The 23,717-nt window shown below is 48.1% G+C and overlaps 1 long non-coding RNA gene across 1 annotated transcript; it reads left to right on the top strand.

Moving 5' to 3' along the window:
• Window positions 1–5,770: 5,770 nt before the first annotated feature.
• LOC137217600 (uncharacterized) lies at window positions 5,771–22,971 on the top strand. Its single transcript, XR_010940147.1, has 2 exons — window positions 5,771–5,986; window positions 17,102–22,971. It is a non-coding gene; the product is annotated as an uncharacterized lncRNA (long non-coding RNA).
• The last annotated feature ends 746 nt before the right edge of the window (window positions 22,972–23,717 follow it).

Here is a 23,717-nt window from a genome sequence, read left to right as displayed (position 1 = left end):
TTTGCCCCACTACTGAGGTAAAATCTTGCTAAGTAATCTACAAGATATCTGCATAAGATGAGAGTTTTCTTCCCTCTGGTAGGCGAGAATATGAGCTATTTCCATCCCTCTGTGAGCTCTGGGGTTGTTCCACCCACTCCTTTTTGGTGGTTCTTTTCCCAGCCTTCGGTAGTTTCTTCACACACACGTGCTGATCAGAATTCAGCAGGAGACTCCCAAGGGAACCCTCTGCAGCTCTCCAAGCTCTCTCTCTCTTTCTCTCTCTCTGCAGTCCTCCCCCATCCATCCAGCTCCCTTTTCTCTGGTCCTGTGCTCTAGGAATTCTAGCTGCCTTGGCCTCCCGGAATGCTGAACTCTGTTTCCTCAGCTCTGGGAGAATGCTGGCCTCTGTCTGGGTTCCCTTTCCCTGAACTGAAGCCGGGAAAGCCTCTCCAGGAAGTAAACTTGGAGAAATCGTAGTGCACACCACATTTTTCCCCATCTCTCAGGTATCAACATCCTGCATGCCTGTTGTACCACATCCGAAAACTGTCACTTCCAATTTTCTAGTTATTTAAAGTGGGAGGATAAATCCAGACCCTGTTACTCCATCATGGCCAAAACCAATTCTTAGTTCAGTCTTAATTAGTCCTTGAATGCTCTGTTCAGAGGATCAGTTATCTTTCTCATATGACGTGTGTGCGTGCTGTGATGAAGAGGTTGAGGGAAACTCCTGAGGTTCTGTCAGTGTAAAGATGTAACTGCTGTTGCTATCCTGACAATTACCACTGTTGATGATGATGAGAAGGCATCATGTGTAAAGCATGTGGCAGCCGAGCATGAGTTAAAGAGCACCTGCTATACTAGAGGCGGAAGAGAATGTTGTTTTACGTCAGGACAGAGTCAGAGAGCACAGTGTGTGAATCCAGGCTTTGCCATGAACTAGTGGAGAGACCCTGGGCAAGCTGTCTAACTCTTTGATACCTCAGTCTCCTTGCCCATTGTTCTATTAGCAGAATCAGGGGTGAATGTGGCCTGTTGCAGCCATGCAAAGGAGGGAGTGCCAGGAAGGAGGTTGTGAAGGGTCAGCTGGGGCAAGGGGCAGAGGATTCCTAGAACGTGGGGCCTCAGAATGCCTTGCCCAGCAGCAGGCAGAGGTGGGTTCAGCCTTGGACATGATCCTGCAGGTGACTAAGAGGTCTCTGGAGGACAAGACCCACAGGATGGATTCTCCAGCCCACAGGACATGCACAGAGAGGAGTGGTCACTGAGACTGAGAGTACTCCGAATATCTGGTCTTTCCAATTCATGCGGTGGGGACCACATTTCTTTCCGGGATTATGCAGATGCGGTCTTGATTGGCTTTGACTGTGTTTCTGATGTCAGTGGCTACTGCTGTCACTGACATTGATGTGGAATAAGGCACAGACAGGGGTAATGGGCAGGAGCTCTGGGTATGAGTATGGTGTTTCCCCCTCTGGTGAGCCTGAGTAAGTTAGTGAGCTGATGTACAGTACATCAGTTTATTCATCTGTAAAATAGTGATTAATAATAATAACCACCTCCCAAGGATGTTAGAAGGAGTTAACTGATGGTTAAAATAGAGCATCTCTGGAAACAATAATAATGACAGAAACATTAATAATACTGCTAATATTTATCTCACATTTATTCTGTGCCAGGCCCTGCGAAAACTCTTATTGGGATGATCTCACTTACACCTCGTGAAAGCTTGTGAGGATTGATACTATTACACAGTGGAGAAGATGGAGGAACAGAGAGAGAAAGGGAATGAGCCAGTCACACAGCTGATATGAAGAGGACAAGCTGAGATCGACACTCAGGAAAATGCCAGAACCAGTGCCAGTGTTCGGGCTGGGCCGTGGAGAGATCTATTCCAGATGGGGCTCTGCTGGGGCTGAAAAGTAGAAGAAGGAATCAGAGTGGGCTGCTGTGGGCAGTGAGTACTGGGAAGATACACCGAGTGGACGAAGGGGTTGAAGGGCAGTGATGATGCCTACCGACGCGGGGGATTGGAGTGTCGACTGAAGACCCTAGGAACGGAGGAGAAAGAGGACGGTATGGGAATCAGAGGGAACATCACTGGCTGAGAACAAGGACCCTTCTGGATGTTAATGTTAACTCCTGAATTTGTTCGTTCATTCATTCACTCATTCATTACTTCACAAACCATTTCCTGAGCTCCTGCTGTCTTCTAAAAGGGCTCCAAAAAGGAGCGCTCAGACTCAATCCTGCTCCCAGACATATTGTTCTACATGACTTACACAGAGATAGACTGAACCACAATTTTTGTGAATTTAATTTCTATCATTAAAAAGAAGAAGAAGAATATGACAAGAACCCAGACTTCCGGCTTCTCTGGGAAAATCACAACCCCTGCCCATGCAGGGGTCTCATTCCTGCACAAAGATAGTAGGCGATAGCAGCATTGTGGATGCCCCCTCAGACAGGGTAAGGGTCTGGGGTCTGCGCCAGCCCCATCTTCTCTATCGTACCCACACGCTGGCCTCTGCCTGGGTTCCCGCTCCCTGCACTGATGCCTGGAAATCCTCTCCAGAAGTAGGCTGGGGGAAAGTGTAGTGCTCACCTCATTTTCCCCCTTTTCTCAGGTATCAGCATCCTGCATGCCTGTTGTAGTGCATCTGAAGACCGTCACTTCCAAAGTTTTAGTTACTTAAAGTGGGAGGATAAATCCAAACCTGCTCATTCATCGTGGGCAGAACCAATTCCTAAGTCAGTCTTAATTAGTCCTTGAATGCTGTGTTCAGAGGATCGGTTCTCTTACTCGTCTGACATGTGTGTGTGTCCTGTGATGAAGAGGTTGAGGGATGCTCCCAAGGAGTTTACATCAGTGTAAAGATGTAACAACTGTTGATATCCTGACAATTACCACTATTTATGATGCTGAGGAGGTTGTTGTGAGGGTCTGGGGTCTGCACCAGCCCCATCTTCTCTATCGTACCCACACCGGAAGCCGATTGGCAGGGAACATTTACCATACCCATGTGCTGCCCTTCCCTACCCTCACATGAGCTGCGCTCCCTAATGCACAATAACTGCCTGGCCCTGGGGCATGTAAATTTGAGAACCCTGTTGCTGGAGACCCTCCAGATGCCCTCACACAAAAATGCTCTGTGGTACAGGTATTGTTTTCACCACATGACTTTGCTTTAGACAGAGTTATTCAAATAATACGTGAATAAGTGGCTGCTGTGAAAGATTCCATTAGTACATCAGTACATGGACTACACAGGTCATCACATTCCTCCACATTCTCTGCTTCCTGGGCCTACCAGTGGGGCTAGTTATAGGTGCTTCCTTGCTCCTTTCAAAAAATATTTCTCTGTATTTAAACCACACACACACACACACACACACACACACACACACACACACACAGCAGGCCCCACTATGAGCATCTCCCATTTGCTTCCCCTCCCACCTAATATTAACAGCATGTCCTGAAGAAGATCCCTCTGATCAGTACACACTGGTCCCCTCATGCTGTTCCATGGCCAGTGTGTGCTCCATGGTGTAACATGAACCACTCACCGTTTGTTTACAACCCAACCATCATCGACTCTTAATGGACATGAAGAGGTTTTACACAATTGTTTGCTACTATCTTCCTTCTACACACAACTCTGTGAATGTGTGTGTTGATTATACATTTTTAAAGTGGAGCTGCTGGGTCAAAACTCAGTCATTCACCAATCATCCACTGAGCACCTACTATGTGCTGGGCACTGGGGAGACTGGCCGTACTAGACAAAAAAAAAAGAGTCTCTGCCCTCACCGACCTAGCATTGTAAGGATTTTTCACTTTGATACATGCTGCCACGATGCTGTCCATCAGTGGTGCAGGAGAAGTAAAGCTTGTTTACTGGCTCCTCACATCACTCTTGGGGCAGACGCTCTGCTGCAGTGAACAGGATGCTTAGACCTTTGCTCCCTTCAAGATCTTCAGGGTCTGGCGATGAAGACTGTTCGTTTGGATGTGTTGGGGGGTAAGGAAGGAGGGAGGGAAGGGAAGGAACAGTTCACAAATAACGTGGTGGAGGGAGGTAGGAATCCTAGAGTCCACCACTTAGTTGTGTAGGAGGGACGCTGAGCCTGGTTAGAAATGCAAATTCTCGGGCCCCACCAAGGACCCACTGAATCAGAAACTCGGGCATGGGGGGGTAGCAATCAGTGTTTTAACAAGCCCTCCAGGTGACTGCGATGCATGCTACAGTTTCACATTCACATTAGACCCACCAGAATAACCACAGGACTGAAGTGAGAAACAGCACCCCCTCCCCCACCGCCCCGGGGTATCACCTCCTGGGGGTGTCCGGTTCACCCCTTCATTTCTACCTGGTCACATTCAGGCGGGGATGGCAACGGGGCGAGAGATTGGCTCCGGGATTGCGGGGCCAGAAAGCGTTCTGGGCGCTGATTGGTCGCCGCGAGATGGCCGGAATAAGCTCTTCCGGTGCGCAAAGCGGAGCCGGAAGTCCCGCTATTCCCTCCCCCTCCCCGCGCAAGGCGGTAGCCGAGTTGGAGTTCAGGGCGAGAGCGTGTTCGTGTGCGCGCTGGCGTTTTCAGAACGTACATTTCTCTGAGTTGGCCCACTCCAGAACTGGCTGTCCCGACGGGCATAGCTAGAAAGGGCGAGGATTCCGCTAGGGTACATGTACGGGGTAACAGAACGGTGACAGAGCCCATGGTCTTTATCTCATGTAGTCAGTGTCCTTGGGACCCCTGAGAGATGTCCCCTTTCCTAACGGAACCGAAGGCACGGTAGTCCTTTCCACCGATTACAGTCAAGGACAGAGGCCTGCCCCTCACCAGGCCTTCTGATCCCAGTCTGGAGCTTTATCCCTCCTGCCCGTTGGGAGACTGTGGCTGGCTTGCCCCACTAGGCCTATCCTGTATTACCCAGGGAGGCACAAGCAATCACAAGGCCCAGCACAGAGAAAACTTCTTGTAATGCTCCCTGTTACAGTGGTGTCACTGCATGGAGGTAACTTCCCAAGTAGGAAGACTTTTTCCCAAATCCAAGACTCCAGAGAATTGCGAGGGTTTCATCCTAACTTTGTCCTCCCTCCCTTTGGGCACCGGCCAGCAATGGTCCGCGGGCATCTACATCCGCTGTTCCCCGATCCCACCACCAAGGGGCGCGCGAAATGAAACGGTTCTGTCGTGGAACGTACCACTGAGGGGTAGAGGGAAGTCCTTCGAGTCGGGAAGGAACCATTCGGGAGGGGGCGTCCGTTCTGGAATAATCCATTGAGCTCTGTGACAACACTGAGGGTCCCCTTACACCGCGTCGGGCATCGACCACGGGTCCCAGCGGAGGCACTCAGGGCGCCGCTGGGTCCATCCCCATTGTAACCGCTCCATCTTCCCGGCACATTCGAGGCCGAGGGGACACCGGGTTCTCAGCCTGCAGCCTTCTTTTCTATCTACTCCAGGGTCACCCCTTCGTTTCTGCATGGTCACATCCAGGTGGGGAGAGCAACGGAGCAAGAGATTGGCTCCGGGATGCGTGTATGTGTGTGTGGGGCGGGGGGGGGGGGTCGAAATCGAGAAAGCGTTCTGGGCGGCGATTGGTCGCCGCGAGATAGCTGGAATAAACTCTTCCGGGGTGTCAAGCGGCGCCGGAAATCCCGCTATTCCTGCCCCTCCCTCCTCGCCTGCCCAGTTCCCATTGGCTGTCTCTCTGGGACAGGCACAGTGGTCGCCGAGTTGACGCTCAGGGTGAAAGGTGTGCGTGTGCGTGTGCGTGTGCGTGTGCGCACGCGGGCATTTTCAGAGTGTACATTTTTCTCCGAGTTTGACTACTCCAAGACTGACTATCCGTAAGGGGCTGATTAGCTGCCCGGGTCGGTGGCGAGGTTCGGCGCAGTCGCTGGCTGTGCAGGGTGACGGTGGTGGTGTCTTTCCGCGAGCTCTTACAGTCTTGTTCAGCCTTCACTCAGTCTGGAGCGTGTGGCACCGCAGGGTCAGTCGCGCAGATTCATATAATTAAGGCCAAGGAGGGGTCACCAAACTTTTTTGGTGTCTCTCCCTGGGAAGTAACGTGTGTCGTGCAGTTTGGAGATGTGTACCGCTACGTCTGACATCCCAGATGCTGTTTGAGTACATTTGGCGTCTGTGAGCATTTTGGGGAGTTTTTGGTGAATGGGATATTTTATCTGGGTGGGTTTTGTGAGCCATGGTACAAAGTCTGTAGGGATTTGTGTCCTTGTAGACCTGGGTGTGCATTTTCTGAGCTTTTGGGCATTAGAGTCACTGGGTGTTAAACCCTTATGTAGACGTCTGTACCCCAGCGTGTGAGGCCTTTGAACTGTTGTGATTCTGGGTCCCAAGGTGTGATGTCTCTGAGCTGCTTTAGGAAGGGGTTTGTCTAAAGGTGTAAAGTATCTGAGCTGTTTGGGGTCTGTGTGTCAGTAGTAAAATCTCTTACCATTTTGGCTGTGAGGTCTCTGTCCAGGAACTGAGGGAGTTGGAAACCCGGCAGGTATGATTCCGAAGCCTGGAATCCGACGTGCTGATGGTGCGTTGTTGAGGGTGTCACTTGTCTCCTGGAGTCTCAGTACGTATCATAATCAGTCAAATGGGGCCAGTGCCCACCTTGGAGGGTACCTGTGCATGTTAACAGTGTGTGTAAAGGGCCCGGCTCCCAGCTATGGTTCAGCAAATGTTTTCAGAGCGCCTGCCATGTACGTGAGTACTATTCGAGGAGTTTGTGACAGGACAAAACTGACAAAGTCTCATTTCATAGAGTTGGTCAATAAGTAAATCAAGGGTGGCAGGTGCTATGTATGAAGAAAGATAGGGCTGGACCAGGGGAAAGGGTATGTGGAGATGATGTTATTATTTTATTCAAGGTAATCAGGGAAAGTCTCCCTGAAGGATGACGAATGAGCAGAGACCTGGAGGAAGTGAGGGAGCACGCCGTGGGATTACCTGAAGGAAGAGCATTCCAGGCAGAAGGAACAGCAGGTGCCACAGTCCCGGCGGGGCAGTCTACTTGGCGTGCTCCTGGATATCAAGGAGTCCTGTGATGCACTGGGTCCAGCACGTAGCACTCATTGAAAGGTGTCTGGTGCTGCTCTCTGTGTTTGTCCCACAATCTGTGGTCATCCCCATTTCACAGATGAAGGACCCGAGGCTCCAAGATGTGCCCTGCACCTTCTCTCCTGCTTACACCTGAAATTACTGAAGAGGGGTGAAACTTTCTAGCCCATCATGAGAGACAGAGGGCCTGAGTGTAAGAGCTGCAGGGAGGACACCGTCCACACTGAATGTCAGCCAGCCAGCGGAGATCAGTTATAAAATGGGAATCATGCCCCTCATAACATTGCTACTCTTGATGGAGGGCAGGACTTAAGAATGAGAAAGGAACTGGGCAAAGGAGAGAGGCAGGAAGGGGAAGCTGGAGGACAGTGAGGAAAAAACCCACTGGCTTCATCATATTGCTTGGATTTGGCCCAGTTCACCTTGATTAACTGATATATTCACTTTTCCCCTGTCCCTACCCTTTCTTTCCCTTCCCTTCTCTTCTCTTTTGTGCCTGAGCAGTTCAGTCCTAAAGCCATTAGGTGTTGACGGGCAAGGCAAGTATATGCGTGTAGGGGCATCCCAATTTGGGAGGTCAGAGCCCAAGGTGGTAAGGAGGATATCCCTGGGGGTTCTGTGGGGAGGTGGTTAACTGGCTCAGGGATTCAGGCTTGAGTGAGGTGTGGAAGTCAAGGGCAGGGGATGGTTCAGCATAGCACGTGGGGAGGACCTCTTTGTGGAGGAGGGATGGCTTATATGCATTGGGATTTGTCAACTCAGTGAATATATAAGGATGGTGGGAGCCACGTCTGTCACTTTTGGAAGAGGGAATTTCCAATATGGAAAGGAGGTAAACTGGAACAACTTCTGAGGAGTTCTACTGGAATTAAAGGTCTCCGTGAGAACTCCTGGTTTTCAATAGATATGTGTGCATATGTGGATAGATTGATATAGAAATATATATATGTGTGTGTGTGTGTGTGTGTGTGTGTGTGTGTGATTGTGTTCACACATATATTCCAAACTTCCTGAAAACAGCAACATCCCAATGACAATAAGTACACCTACCGCTAGATCCTAGCTTCTGAATACCATTCTCCGCTAAATGCTGGGTTCCCAGGCTGAGGAGAGAAAGGATTAATGAGCCTGGCTCAACTTGTCATGTCAGTAATAAGGGAAAGTTAAGGAATGATGGGGAGATGTCAGGGGGACACAGAATATAGCTGGAGGGCTCTCCCACCGGAAAAGCTGGGGACTCTTTTATCTTTTCCAGCTTCTCTGAGGTATTATTGACATATAGCATGTAAGTTTAAGGTGCACAGTGTGATGATTTGATACACGTAGATAGGGCAAAACGATTACCACAATAAGGTTAGTTAGCACTCTATCCCCTCACAGAATTACCTTTTTAAAAATCGTGGTGATAACATTTCAGATCTACCCTCTTAGCTTTCAATATACGATACAGTTTTGTTCCTTATACTCAGCATGCTGTACATTAGATCCCCATAACTTATTCATCTTGTAGCTGGAAGTTTGTACCGTTTGACCAATATTTCCCCCAGCCCCTGGCAACCGCCATTCTAAACTCTATTTCTGTGAGTTTGACTTTTTTAGAGTCTACATATAAGTAGAACATACAGTATGTCTTTCTTTCACTTACTTCACTTAGCATAAAGCCTTCCAGGTCCATTCGTGTTGTTGCAAAAGGCAGGATTTTCTTCGTTTTTGTGGCTGAATAATATTCCGTTGTATATGTCACCACATTTTCTGTATCCATTCATCCCCTCCATGGCCACTTAGTTGCTTACATATCTTGGTTGAAGCTGCATTGTAAATTGTGACGTTGGTGTTAGTCCTCCAAGTTTGTTTTTCAAAATTATTTGGCTATTCTAGTTCCTTTGCCTTACCCCAGAAATTTTATCATCAGTTAGTCTATATGTACAAAAAAATCCTTGCCTGGATTTGTGATTGGAATTGTATGAAATTGATGGATCTATTTGGGGACTATTGACATCCTAATTATATTGAATTTCTCAACAGATGAACGCAGTATGTGTCTCCATTTTGTTAGGTCTTCTTATATTTCTTTTCCTCAGCATTTTGTAGTTTTGAGCATACAGATCCTGCTTATGTTTCGCTAGATTTTGGGGGGAAGCTATTATAAATGGTATGCACAAGTCTTTTTTTTTTAATTTCCTAATTGTTCATTGCTAGTACAGGCAAATATGCCTGATTTTTTGGTGTTGAGCTTGTATCCTGCGACCTTGTTAAACTCACTTCTTAGTTATAGGAGTTTTTGTTAATAGATTTCATGGGATTTTCTAGGTAGATAATCATGTCATTGGTGGATGGGAGCAGTTTGATTTCCTCCTTCCCAATCTCTAAACCATTTGTTTCTTTTTCTTTTCTTACTGGAGTGGCTAGGACTTCCAGTACAATGTTGACTTATAGCTATCCTCCTGGCCTGGTTCCTGATCTTAGGGAGAAAGCATTTAGTCTCTCTCCATCAAGTAGGATGGAGGGGCGGGTATTTTTGTAGATGCTCTGTGTCAGGTTAAGAAAGCTCCCTTCTACTCCTGGTTAGCTGAATGTTTTCATTATGAACGACTGTTGAATTTTGTCAGATACTTTTTCTGCATCAACAGATAACGATCATGTGGTTCTTTATCTTTGGTATGCTACTATGCTGGCTTGATTGATGTTTTAATGCTGCACCAGCTTTGCATTTCGGGGATAAACCTCACTTGGTCATGGTGTATTATTCTTTTTATATATTGAATTTGATTTGCTACTACTGTCTTTGTTTGACTTTGGTATCAGGGTAATGCTAATCTGAAAAAAGAATTCAACAAGTGTTCCCTCTCTTCTGTTTCCTTGAAGAGATTGCGTAGAATTGCTGTCATTGCTTCTTAAATGTTTGGCAGGATTTTCCAGGGGTACCATCTGGCCCTGGAGATTCCTTTTCTGTAAGTTTTTCAACTACAGACTCAATTTTAAAAATAGATGATCTGTTTCTTTTTGGCTGAGCTTTGATAGTTTGTTCCATTTCGCCTAAATTGCCAAAAGTAATTATGTAGAATTATTCATAGAATCCTTTTAATTTCTGTGGGATCTGTAACCTATTTCATTCCTGATGTTGGTAAGTTGTGTCTTTAGTTATCTTGCCTTTTTTTTTTTGTCTGTCTGGGTAGAAGTTTATGAATTTGTATTGACCTATTGAAAGAACCAGCTTTGGGTTTCGTTGATTAACTCTATTCTTTTTCTGATAACTGTTCCAATCTCTATTTCCCTTATTTGCTTGCTTTGAATTTATTTGGATTTTCTTTTTCTAGTTTCTTAAGGTGGAAGCTTTCATTATTGATTTGGGTTCTTTATTCTTTCTAATACAAGCATTTGATGCTGTACATTTACGGCTAAGCACTGCTGTACCTGCATCCTGCAGATTTTGGTAGGTTGTTTTTTCATTTTCATGTTGCTTAAATTAATTTGTAACTTTCCTTGATCCTTGCTCTTTGGTCCATGGATTATTTAGAAGTATGTGATTTAATTTCCTTGTGTTTGGAGATTCTCCTCCTAACTTTGGCTTACTTATCGGTGGTTTTTCTCTTTTGGTCAGACGACATTCTTTGTATGATTGCAGTTATCTTGCAATTGGTCATATTTGTTTTATGACCCAGGATATAGTCTACCTTGGTGAAACTTCCATATGCACTTGAAAAGAATGTGGTATATTCGGCTATTGTTATGTGGAGGGTTCTATACCTGTGAGAACATTCGGTTCACCCATGCATTCTAATTTGCTTTCTCTCCGTTCTGTGTATTACTGAGGTTGTTGAAGTCTCCAGCTGTTCTTGTAGATTTGTTTGTTTCAGTTCTTCCAGTTCTGACTTGGTCATGTATTTTGAAGCTTTGCTGTTGAGTACTGTGCAGAATAGAGTTAACATAGCAGGCCTGAGACTATAATCCTTAGAAGGGCTGGCTTGTTGGCCCTCACGTCGCGTCTGAGAACTTGGATTTCAAGAGGTTTCCCACCGTTGCCTCCTTCAGAAGTGTAGTTTACTCCTCCATCTGTCCAAACAGTATGTTTTATGCTAAACACCTGCTTTCCTCCTGGGAACCTGAAATCTTGTTATGTGCTAGGCCCCGGGTTTCTCAGGAGCTTCCCTGGTGGACAGCATTTCACAGGCGTTGTCATGATCCGTTGCCGGAGGGACAAATTGCGTGATTATCTACTAGGAAAGGACTCTTGGAAGCTTGCGCTGGTTTCCTCCGGATGTTGCCCAGTGCACCTCTCCCCCTGGATGATTTGGCTTTGTATCCTTTTGCTGCAGTAAATCTTAGCCATGAGGATGACTATGTGCTAGGTCCTTGGGGTCCTCCTAGGAATTCATCAAAAGCAAGGGTGGTCTTGGGGCATCTGAAACAGTGGTGGCAGCTGTGGATTCACTAGCGAGACTGTGACTCGCTGAAATACGGTGAAAGCCTTGTTTGAGTAAAGGGAGGATGAAGCAGTAGGGATGACGATCTTTTTGTGCTCATTGACTGTGGATGTACCCGTGCTCTGAAACAGCAGCTGAGCCACTGACTGTTGTGATAGGTGTTACTTACAGAATTTGAAAACAAAAGATCCAGATCCAGGAGAGTTAGCGCACTGCATCCTCGGCTGCTTCTGCTGTGCTGCCTGATGTGAGTGGGGTGGCGGGGGGTGGGGGTGGGGAGTGCAGCCAGCTCCTGACTTTGGTGTTTGTTATTTCCTCCAGGCCTGGGGGGAAAGGATGCAAACCTTACAAAAGGTGAACTCTGGGTCGGCCAAAAAATGTTAAAAGTTTGACTTGCTCTCTCCTACAAGCGGAAGAAAGCAAGTAAAATCAGGTTCTGGGCTGGAGAAAGCTTCAGATAAACTAGAGGCAAGAAGGGGAAAAAGGTCTGCAGGCTTTTCTTCAACTTGGCGGCGGCGGCGGCGGCGGCTGCGGCTGCTGCTGCTGCTGCTGCTGCTGCTGCTGCTGCTGCTGCTGCTGCTGCTGCTGCAGCAGCAGCCCCTCCCAGCACTCGCGCCCGAGCTCCCCGGCCGCTGTGCGGTACCCTGGTGAGTGTCAGTTTACTGCTAGGCGTTTGAGTAAAGCGTCCCTGGGAGAGGGAAAAGGGGGAATTTTAAAAATGGCTTTGTACGTTGTGGCTGTTGCATCTGGATCTTTGAGAGAACTGAGACGAGACGTTAGGCATATGACTCTTCAGTGCAAGAGAATGAGCTTTTCCAGCCTCCTCACGGGATCAGTGAGACAGACAAAAGGACAGGAGGCTGTGTCAACCCATTTTGAAAATTTTTAAAAATTCACGATTTTGTCCTGGCCAGTTGCTAAACGTAATGTCTTTACAGTTAGATTATAAAACACGTTTTGCTATGAAAGTACTCTTGCCTACAGCCCTTCCATACAAAAGATTAGGGGGACATTAGGGGATAATTAAAGAAATGTAAGTTTTGTTGTTTGTTTTTGTGTTTTTTTTGCGGTACGCAGACCTCTCACTGTTGTGGCCTCTCCCGTTGCGGAGCACAGGCTCCGGACGCGCAGGCTCAGCGGCCATGGCCCATGGGCCCAGCCGCTCCGCGGCATGTGGGATCCTCCCGGAGCGGGGCACGAACCCGCGTCCCCTGCATCGGCAGGCGGACTCCCAACCACTGCGCCACCAGGGAAGCCCCGAAATGTAAAGTTTTGATTTCAGGATTGTACACAGTGATTGTATAACAATGGAGAACACACCACCCCTGGCACCTGGTGGGGGAAGTGTAGAGAGGGAGCGAGGGCATTAATGATCTTGTCTGTTCCTGGGAATTTTCTATGTTTCCTAAAGGAATACTCCCCATGCAGCCTTCCAAGCTGCTGTGAGCACTTTTTTTTTTCTTTTTGAATTTTACTTTATTTATTTTTTTATACAGCAGGTTCTTATTAGTTATCTATTTTATACATATTAGTGTATATATGTCAATCCCAATCCAGTGAGCACTTTGAATGCAAACTGTCTGCTGAGGCTCCAGTCACACCTGAGGGAGCTCTGACTGTGGGACCGCAGGAGTGGCCCCAGCCCCTGGATGGTGCATGCAGAGCACCTCCAGGTGTCAGCCACCCTCGGAAAGAGGATGCGCTGGGGTCCCGGACAGACAGAACTGCTTGGAACGGGCTGCCTCCAGGCAGTGCCTCTGAAACTAAGGCCTCAGATGGATTATTCAAACTGGACAGGGAGTCCTAGGGGGGCAGGTCCCTGGGTGGGAGGCCACACTGGGGCCCCAGGGAGCTGTCCTGCCTGCCTGATGTATGTCCTGCTCGGGGCAACCTAGCAGTTGTGAACCCTTTGTTTCTAGGAATACATGTATGCCTCGGAATTACCCTTCTTGTGTGTGAGCCCTGAATATCCCGACGCAGCCTCAGCCTGGACGAGTAGTGACCAGAGTATGCTGTGCCTGAATTGGTGCCTCAGGTGCCTCAGCTACAAAAGGTTCATACAAAAAACTAAGCCGTAAGGTTCCTGGCTTTCTAAGTTAGACCTTCATGGTTAATGACACCTGTATTTAAATGGCTGAGTCCTGGAACCCTAAGGGATGTAACTGACATCAGTACTGCAGTGTAGGCTGGTGTCACTGCGCTGCCTGGGTCCTAAGACCTGTGGCATTCCCCTCCCTCCCTCTGCAGACTGACATCCTTCTCGCTCGTCATTAAGACACTGGGTCCAGTCCTTCACCCGTTACGTCAGCTCCACAAGTGTGGACTGACTTTCTACCGTGTCTCAGGTCCTCTGCCCTGAGGACACCAGGATGAACGGGATGTGTTTCCAGCCTTCTGAGAAGGAGTTAAAAGTCTGGTGAGGGAGACAGACGTGGAAGCAAAACCTCGGTGCCTCAAAGACAATGGGCTTATCTGGCTTTGTTCAGCAACCCATGGCAGATCACACTATGAGCATTTCCCACGTAATTTTTCCCATCCACTAACAGCATATCCTGAAGATCCATCTAGTCAGTACAGCTGGATTCCCCTCATTCCTGTAGGCGTGTACAACCTCAGCTACCAAGCGACACTGGTGTGTTGCATCAAGCTCAAGGCCAGTAAGAGAATTGCCTTCAGTATGTGTTCTCTAAAACACTCAAGGATTCTTTGTAAGTTTCCAGAGAAAGCAACATTCAGGCTTCCCTTAATTCACGGGTAAATTACAATCATGGAAAATCCACTTTATTTAACTCTCTGCTTAAAAGTGTTTGCCTCCCTGTAACCCTCAGCCCACAGATGCCGGTAGCTCCTCCCAATCATTTCAGCACCCAGACCTACCCTCTGAAACTTCCTGTCAGCTTCCACCTACTTACCAGATGCACCATTGTGGTAGTAAACCACATAACATACTGGTTATCAACCACGAGAATAGGATTTTGTGAAGGTATCCCCAGACCTCTTATTCCCATCAAAAGGATAGGAATGATATGGTCCACGTCAGGGTTTGGTCTGGGGAAATAGCATGGCAGCATGGAGTAGGACACAGGACTCCCCAGGAAGGATTCCAGGCACCTTCCTCGTCTGTCTTGCTTTCTGTGACAAGATAATGGTTCAGGGACAGACGGGGTGTGAGGTAAGGCTTCGTTTCCAAGGTCAATCACGGCCGTGGGCATCAGTGTTTAGGACGGTTCTGTGGTCGTCGTGGCTCTTGGCTCCCGGGTCTGGGGTCCTTCTCAGAGAGAACGAGCCCTCTCCAGGCTGCGTTACCAGAGTCACGGGCCAGGCGAGGGCTTTAAGCTACTAGGGAAGGCTGTCTGCTTCGGCACGGCAGATCAGATCAGAGGAGGACAGCTGAGAGGAGAAGAGGGGAGAAGATCTCCTCAGGTCAGGGGCAGGTGTCTGATCGGTGAAGGGAAGACATTTTTCCTAAATTCTGGTTGCTCTGGGCTTGTGTGGCATGGAGGGAGTGAGGGTGCAAGAGAGAAGCAGAGGCTGACTGGAGGTGGGGAGAATAGATCATATAACCTCATATCGTCTGTGTCCCACGGCCCCCGAGAAAAGCCCAGGCCATGTGGCATCTCAAAGGTCATCTCCTCTCACCACCTCCATCCACTGGCCATGAAGAGAATGGATCTGAGATAAACTGAAGCCTCAGAGAGACAGGCCAGTGGGGTGGTGGTGTCTTCTCAGAAGATCCGCTGCCCTGCCCTTGGTTTGACTCTCACGCTGTGTCCTTTACGTTCTCTCTCCTGTGCTCTCAGGTTGGTCTTCCCAACTGTGTGTTTGTCCTGGGAAGAGTCAGTACGTTGGAGACAGTCTCGCTACCAAAGGAGTTTATTAAAGTTCCTGAGAGTTTCCCAGGCAGAGTGAAAAATCAAAGATTCTAGGGCACCGTTGTAGCCACACTAAATGAGATTCACTGAGTGCGGATCATGGAATCTGCATTTTTGTGTTGTTTTTTTTTTTTTATAATTCCTCAGTTCTGATTGACATGGACAATTTGTCTGGGTACTACCAGAGCAGAGGAACGAACGGTCTTATTTTCGCTACTGGCAGGTTTCTCTCTCCATCGGGAGCATGTGGAGGTGACAGAGGTTTGCTGCCTTCTCTGATGCACAAACCCAAGACCTTCAGGCTAGGAGACTGACATGCTGTCTGCTGTTCTAAGGAGGCTCTCAGATCATTGTTTCCACAAAACATCCTGATTCCAATCCTGTCAAGCCTCCATCTAAAAGATTTCTGAAGAAACCAGATTTCTATTTAGTGTGCAGTTCCATGCTGTAAGGTCAATTTGTGTTATGTGTTAGCTGTTTTTCTACATATTTTGCAGTAGCCATTGGATCTTGCCCTTGACTGAATAAATACAGACCACACTTGAGTTTTCCACAATGCCTCCACAGACCTGTGGCTCCACCCCTTACTGCTGGGTGACACTGAGCGGGCTACTTAGCATCTCTGTGCCTCAATTCCTCCATTAGTAACATGGAAACACTAGTTAGGAGTAAATGTAACTACTTCTTGGGGGCAGTTTAGAGCACTGACCATGTTAAGACATGGGAAGTTGTCAGGACAGTGCTCAGCATGTGACAAGTTCCTGGTGAATTCTAGCTGTTGTCATTACTGCTGTTAATAGTGTTACCGTTCCCACATTTCCCTGGAGAGTGTTCCAGAGAAACAATGTCAAGACCACCTTTGACTCACCACATGGACTTTGCACTATCACTTCAGCCTCTCAGGGACTCAAGAACTGAATGTATGGGGCATGGGTGTGGGTATGTGTGTGTGTGTGTGTGTGTGTGTGTATATTAGCATAATGAGTATTTAACTCTCCTTATGGGGATATTGTGAAGCCTAAATACAATGCTGGGGTTTCATCAGGGGCTCGTATGGAAAAGTTTAGTGCCTATTCTCTAGGAAATTAGAAGTCTAATGACCTCTTCGTATGATTTGTATAATGATGGGAAAGTAAGTGATCACTGGACGATTGTAGTAGAACATGAGTATATACATTTTAAAAAACATTCCAGAGGGAAATTTAAAGGCCCAAGGACCTCATCATATAGCCCTTTTTTGGGGGGGGGGGCATTATTTTTATGAAGCCTAATTCTCCTGTATCAAATTCTGAATATCTGAATCTTATGAAGATACAAAAGTATTAATACTCAAACTTTCATCAGTAGGACTTTATTTCTTGTGTAGTTTTCACATTGCCGGTTTTATGGTGTTTCTTATTTCTTCCACTAATATTCACGTTTTTTTAACCAAAGGGTGATGGTGTGAATATTTTCTGAGTTACATCCTGAGGAGATGGTAAACAGTGTTTTTGGATGGAGAGTCTGAGGAGGGGGGCAAAGGGGAGAGAGAGTGGAGCGGGAGTGGTTGAGGAGAAAGCAACGGGGGCAGGGAGAGAGATATGGGTACAAGCAGAAACCGAAGTGAAGAGACACAAGAATAAAAGCTCACCCTTCTGGACTGTGTTTAACTCTCTATATGTATAAGTGTAATAAGGTCTCTGAGTACTCACAGCAACATTATGAGGTAAGCATTTTTAATGTTATCATCCCTTTTTGCAGATGAGGAAGCTTGAGACACGTAGAGGTTAACGGGTGAAGGAACTTGCCCAAAGTCACCTGGCCGGCAAGAAGTGAGTCAGATTGCTACGCAGGCCTGAAAGAAACAGAGAGGTGTGGTATCTGACCCCCAAATCTGGAATACACTGCAGTGTCCAGTGTCCTCTGGATCAAAAGGCAAGTGAACATGTCCATCGGCATGAATCAGATTACCATGGATCTGTGTATGGATTGAGCATGATGTCTCCTAAGTGCATGAAAGACCACGGGGTGTCGTGTCAATATGCACACGTCACAGAGAACAGTTCCTGGTCCATATCAAGCTCTATACATGTCTTTGCTTCTACCGACATCAGTATCAGCATCCTCATCCTCATCATTATGGGAAGTAGCATAACCATACTATAATGATAAACAGAACAACAGACACAAAAGTATGAAGACATTACCTCCCCCCATCTCCTAATCTTTAAAAATGCAGAGAAAAAACCTGGAAGGCAGTAGACTACATATTAAGTGTTTTTCTCTTGAGTGTGAAATTCTAGATAATGCCCAAATAACCTTTTTTTTTTTTTTGGCGGTACACGGGCCTCTCACTGTTGTGGCCTCTCCCGTTGCGGAGCACAGGCTCCGGAGGCGCAGGCTCAGTGGCCATGGCTTATGGGCCTAGCCGCTCCACGGCATGTGGGATCTTCCCGGACTGGGGCACGAACCCGTGTCCCCTGCATCGGCAGGCGGACTCTCAACCACTGCACCACCAGGGAAGCCCCCAAATAACCTTTTAATGTGCTGTATCTTCATTGTTACGTAGCCAGTTTTTCTATTATAATTTGAAACTAGTTTTTCTGAAGACCTGTTCTCTTAGGTATCTTGACGTTTCAGGATGAAAAAAAATTGTTTTGGTATCCTTGCCAAGTGAAAACCCAGTCAGCACACTTAAGTGAGGAGTATGATCTTTGGTACAGTGGGGGGTGTGGGGCGTGGGGGGAGCAGAGAGGTCCTGATGGAAGGTTAGCTAAGTCTGCAAGCGTTGTGAAAAAGGCCACGGACGATATAAGCCCAAACCAAACAACAACTCACAGGTCCCTAGGAAGAGACTGGTGTTCTATCCACATAAGTGTCTGTATTAGGACTTCTTAGACCTTTGCTCTTTTGGCTCCCGTGGCACAGTGGGGCAGCGTGTGGCGCTTGTAACGCAGTCCTGCTTTGACCCAGGCTGTGGATGAGAGTTGCAGCCTCCCCTGCAGCACCGCCCCTTTTGTGGGCCAACTGGAGCACTTTTCTTGGTGCCTGGGAGCCTCCAGATTCAGAAGGGAAGGGAGACAGAAAATGCGTAGCTCAGTAGGTAGATCCGACCCTCCCAGATAGAGCCATGCACAGCAAGTGAGATGCAGGTGCAGCTTGGTGCAGTAACCCGTTGGGAATTAGCAGAGTTGGATTGGGTGACTCAAGGAAGAAATGTGGACGTGAATGCAAAGGGGAGGAACCACATTAAGAGGGGTAAACAGCTATAATTCCCATTTCTGTAACAGGGTAGGGTACTCCATTATTGTTGGGAGAAGGCTCCCTGGTCTGAGCTCTGGGAGGGCGTCACGGCACTTTAGTGATGAGCGTTCTGAGGAACCGCCATCAACCCTAACCAGGGGGCGCTGAGTGTCTGAAGGCAGGAAGTCTCAGTCTTTACCCCTAACAGACACAGACAGCTTCTTAGCCCTGCTGAGAGTGGTGCTGTGGCACCTGAGGGAAGCTCAAAGTTGCCCTCTAGCAAAACTACCAGTGCTCCTTATGTCCTAATCCAGGTCAGGGTGGCTGCCCAGACACTGTGCACTGATCCGGATAAGTCTGATGGGTGTGTGTGTGTGACAAACAGTGACTTTATTCATTGAATCGTTCACCAAGCTCCAACTATGGTCAAGGCACTGTGCTGGATGTCTGGGGATACATAAAAAAACAAACAAAAAAATGGTCAGCTGGGTATCTGCTCAGTCAGCTGACTGACAAGGACAAGGAGGGATCATAGATACTGAATGACAAGCCTGTGCCAGGCCTTAGAAGGAGTGAGAGGCAGGACGTGGGGGAAGAGCAGAGAGAGTCGAGGTGGAGCAAGCAAGGAACTAGGAGGACCGCGTGAGGGGCAGCTCCGAGTGAGACTGATGGCCTCACCTGGACTTGACATGGCCTTCCTAACTGAGCTCAGGTCCCTGACTCCATGGCCACCTGTGCTCTGGGCACAGCATCACAGACTCCACTAGCAGCCTGCGTTCATTCAACAGTCCATCGATTGGACACGTAGTTGCGGGGCCTACACTGGGCACCAGCCACTTGGTACTTGGGAAACATTCAGTGAACTGACCGGTGCTTTAAGGATCTTGACCCAAGTTCCACTGTGAGGCCAGAACTGTGGCTGATGGGGCAACAGAGTGACCCACACGTGTGTAATGAACGTTGCAGCCTCTTTGGTTAGGAGTTTCCGGAATTAGGGATCGTATGAAAGATGCAATGCTCCTCCCCCCACCAAAGGGAAGAGAATCTGACTCGAGATATGCCCTGTTTACTCCATTCTCCTGTGTCATTTTTAACGCAGAAATAACTGGTCCAAGAAGAGCTACCCTTTATTGACCAAGTACATTTGAGTCGAGGTCCTTCATTCACTGAGGAAACAAGTTCGAAGCACCGACCAGACACTAGGTCTCCGCTACTGGGGCCAGTTTGGGGATGCAGGGATGATGGGGGCTGCAACCTGCAAGCAGATGACTGCCCCCTGTTGTGTGAGAAAACCCATGGCAGGATTTAAATCATAGAACCCTAGGAACACAGAAGAGAGCCTCTGACCCCCTGCCATAGTGTGCGGGGTCGGGGGTGTGTGGTGTGTGGGTGTTTGGTCAGGACACACTTCTCGGGTGGGGAGGTTCTTCAGGTGGCACTTCGATCATCCACAGTTTACAGACACAAGCTGAAGAGCAGAGACATGAACATGGGTGGAGCCAGATTTCCATTCTCAGTCTGTTGGCTCCAGACCACCATGGCAGCTGGGTCAGCTCCAGAGCTGTCATGCAGCCACTACAAACACTTCCTCTGCCTCTGCTTGCCTCTCAGTTCCTTCCATCTGATAAATAGAGTGAGACTGGTGGAGATATAACTGGGGGAGGGTTGATTGCAAAGCCTCTCTGATATGGCAGAGTGCCCCCCACACACACAGGGGAGGCTGAAGTCCTGCCCGGCCGTTGGCTCTGAGGCAATCCTTTTGCGCCGGTGGACTCCAGTTTCTTGGCTGCAAGGCAGCTCCTGCGAAGGCAAACACAGAGAGCGTCTTAGAACCTTTCAGGGTGGCTTTGCCCTACTGGGTTCCTGCATTTCACAGGTGGACATGGTATTGGGACAATGATGACTTTCCTGTCACGGAACAACATCTGCATCTCGGCACCTGAATCACAAGCCAAGTGGGTTGTCGTGACCGCAAAGAAGACGGGCTTTGCAGTCGGGCAGAACTAGGGCTTGACTGCCAGATCCAGCCTTTACTGCATCAGCGACCTAACCTCTTTGAGCTTGTTTCCTCGTCTATGGAAGGCGGGGGTTGATACTTCTCTGGATCTATGGGGAATAAAACCGCATATGCCCGGCTCCCATTAGCTCAGTAACTAGGCTCCGGGTGAACCATTTTACACTGCGCCCTGTGTTAGGGACACATCAGTGTGGAGGCAAGCATGCCGGGGGCCTCTGGGCATCTACTCCATCCTCTGGCTGGGGTGGGGGTTGGGGTAGTGGCGGTGGAACTGGTGCCATTTCCATCTTTTTAATTGTCTTTACATATCAAAGGCACACACTTCATTTCATACTTAGGTGTGCTCTGCTCAGAGGAGTTGTACTGAATGAAGTCAGTCCTCACAGTTGAGTCTGTAGCAGGCAGAACCAGCAGTGGGGACACCTAAGGAGTTGCAGGAAGGTGCTGTCAGATTCCCTAAGAGGGTCCCCATACTGAGTGCGCAGCTGATCCTTGCCTCCCTGATGATCACAGGGGACTAGTAAATCACAGCCTTGCATGGGGAGGACCCGTTAATATACTTTCTCCTGTCCTAACAGAAACTCAGACTATAAACTATAGTGAAAATCTCATCAAAACAAAGTCCATGGGTAGGGCAGTTCAAAGCCTGTTCAATTTACTGGGTCACAGATACCATAAAGTGACAGATTTTTTTCCCCATTGTTCAGCTTATCCCTCCTCACTGTGAAGCAGGTGGTCACCCTGGATCCCTCTATGCTTCCAAAACTGTGGCCAAATTCCAAAGGTCATATTCAAAGGCAACAGTGGGCCCGTATAACATAAGGCGAGAGAGCTTTTCTGTCTGTATCCTGTTCTTAGCAAGGAAGCCTTTCCCAGAAAAACTCAGCCATCAGATTGCATTTCAAATCAGCTCACTGTGAACCACAGTAAAACGTGTGTCCGTGTGGGGAATTCATAATGAAATCTCCATCACCTTCCATTCGGTAAAAATATCAAATCTGGTAACTGTGACTTTTCATCCAGGTACTCCTCAGGAAAAATGGAAATTGCTCTACCCAGCCTGACAGCTGAACCTAAGAAGGAATCAGACAGATGAGGAGGGAGGAAGGGCATGTAAGATGGAGGGAACAGCACGTGTGAGGTTGTGAAATCTGTGGGTGGTGGGGGCCGGGAGCGGGGCGGGCAGGGGGGGCGAGGGAGGACGAGTGTGAGCACACCAGCCATCTGATGAACAGAAAGAGGTCTGGGTGCGCTGGAATATCAAGTGGGGCTTGGAGCGGAAGGAGGGGGTCTGGTGACGATCAGACGTTTGGGGGCAGGCAAGGCCTGCTGTGCTTAGTCCAGGAGGCTGGACATTATCCTAAGAGCAGCGGGCAGCCCCTGCAGAGTTTTGAGCAGGGCTGTCATGCCCAGGTTAGGACTTAAGAAAGCTTCCTCAGGCAGTAGGATAGACAATGCGTTGGAAAACATCAGGATTGCTGGTGGTGGTCAAGGAGAGAGATGAGGGTGACGTGGAACTCACTGTGCCGATGGAGAGAAGTGTCAGGATCTTGCTTAGAAAGACTTAGGAGGCAGAAAGGTGGGGCTTGATGACTGAGAGGGTGGTGAGAGAGAGGCAGCAGGCAAGGATGGCCTTAAGGATCTCTGGCCTAAGCAGCTGGGGAGAAGGCTGCCTTGCCCTGAGTTAGGCAACAGTAGAGGAGGTGCAGCTATGTGGGGAGGGGTTGTGGATGGGTTCAGTTTGGACTTGTTGAGTATTCCTTGCCTTTGGGGCTCAAACACGTATTACCTGAATGACTTGGGGTAGCTGACCTAACCTCTCTGTGCCCAAGATGCCTCAACTGTGATAGCAGGCTCAATGTAAAATAATCCTAGTTGATGAGGTGGGAAAGCAGAGACTACAGAGAAGCTAGGGGAGCTGCTCAGAGTCACACAGGCCGTCAGAGGAGGAGTGACCCACAAACCTAGGCATACTCGATTCAGAGCCCACACTCTTTATTTTTTTAATTAAATCCGACATACCATATTACATTAGTTTCAGGCGCACAACAAAGTGATTCCACACTTTTAAACATTAGGAAATGAATAACACGATAAGTTTGGTTACCATCTGTCACCGTACAGGCTTATTACAATATTATTGACTATATTCCGTGTATGTACATTTCATCCCCGTGACTTATTTATTTTATAACTGGAAGTGTGTACCTCCTAATCCCTTCACCTATTTTACACAACTCCCCACCCGCTCCCCCTCTGGCAACCACCAGTTTGTTCTCTGTGTCTCTAACTCTGTTTCTGTTTTGTTCCCTGTGCTCACTTGTTTTGTTTTTGAGGTTCCACATACAAATAAAACCGTGTGGTATTTGTATTTCTCTGTCTGCCTTATTTCAGTTAGCATAACACCCTCTAGGTCCATCCATGTTGTCGAAAATGGCAAGATTTCATTCTTTTTTATTGCTGAGTAATATTCCGTTGTGTATATGTATACCACTTCTTTTTTATCGATCCATCTATCAATGGGCACTTCCATATCTTGGCTAGGGTGAATAATGCTGCAGTGAACAGAGGGGTACATACAGCTTTTGTGATTAGTGTTTTTTGTTTTCTTCAGATAAATACCAAGAAGTGGAATTGGGGCTTCCCTGGTGGCGCAGTGGTTGAGAGTCCGCCTGCCGATGCAGGGGACACGGGTTCGTGCCCCGGTCCGGCAAGATCCCACATGCCGCGGAGCGGCTCGGCCCATGAGCCATGGCCGCTGAGCCTGCGCATCCGGAGCCTGTGCTCCACAACGGGAGAGGCCACAACAGTGAGAGGCCCGCGTACCGAAAAAAAAAAAAAAAAAAAAAAAGAAGTGGAATTGCTGGATCATATGGTAGTTCTAGTTTTAGGTTTTTTAGGAAACCCTCACTGTTTCCATAGTGGTTGCACCAATTTACATTCCCACCAACAGTGCATGAGGGTTTCCTTTTCTCCACATCCTCGCCCACATTGCTTACTTGTTATTGTCTTTTTGATAATAGCCACTTGACAGGTATGAGGAAGCACCTCACTGTGGTCTTGATTTTGCAATCCCTGATGATTAGTGATGTTGAGCATCTTTTCATATGCCTGTTG

Source organism: Pseudorca crassidens, chromosome X (assembly GCF_039906515.1).
Source record: "Pseudorca crassidens isolate mPseCra1 chromosome X, mPseCra1.hap1, whole genome shotgun sequence".
NCBI classification, from domain to species: domain Eukaryota; kingdom Metazoa; phylum Chordata; class Mammalia; order Artiodactyla; family Delphinidae; genus Pseudorca; species Pseudorca crassidens.
The sequence above is the reverse complement of the archived record's forward strand: the minus strand, read 5'-3'. Positions and strand labels throughout refer to the sequence as shown.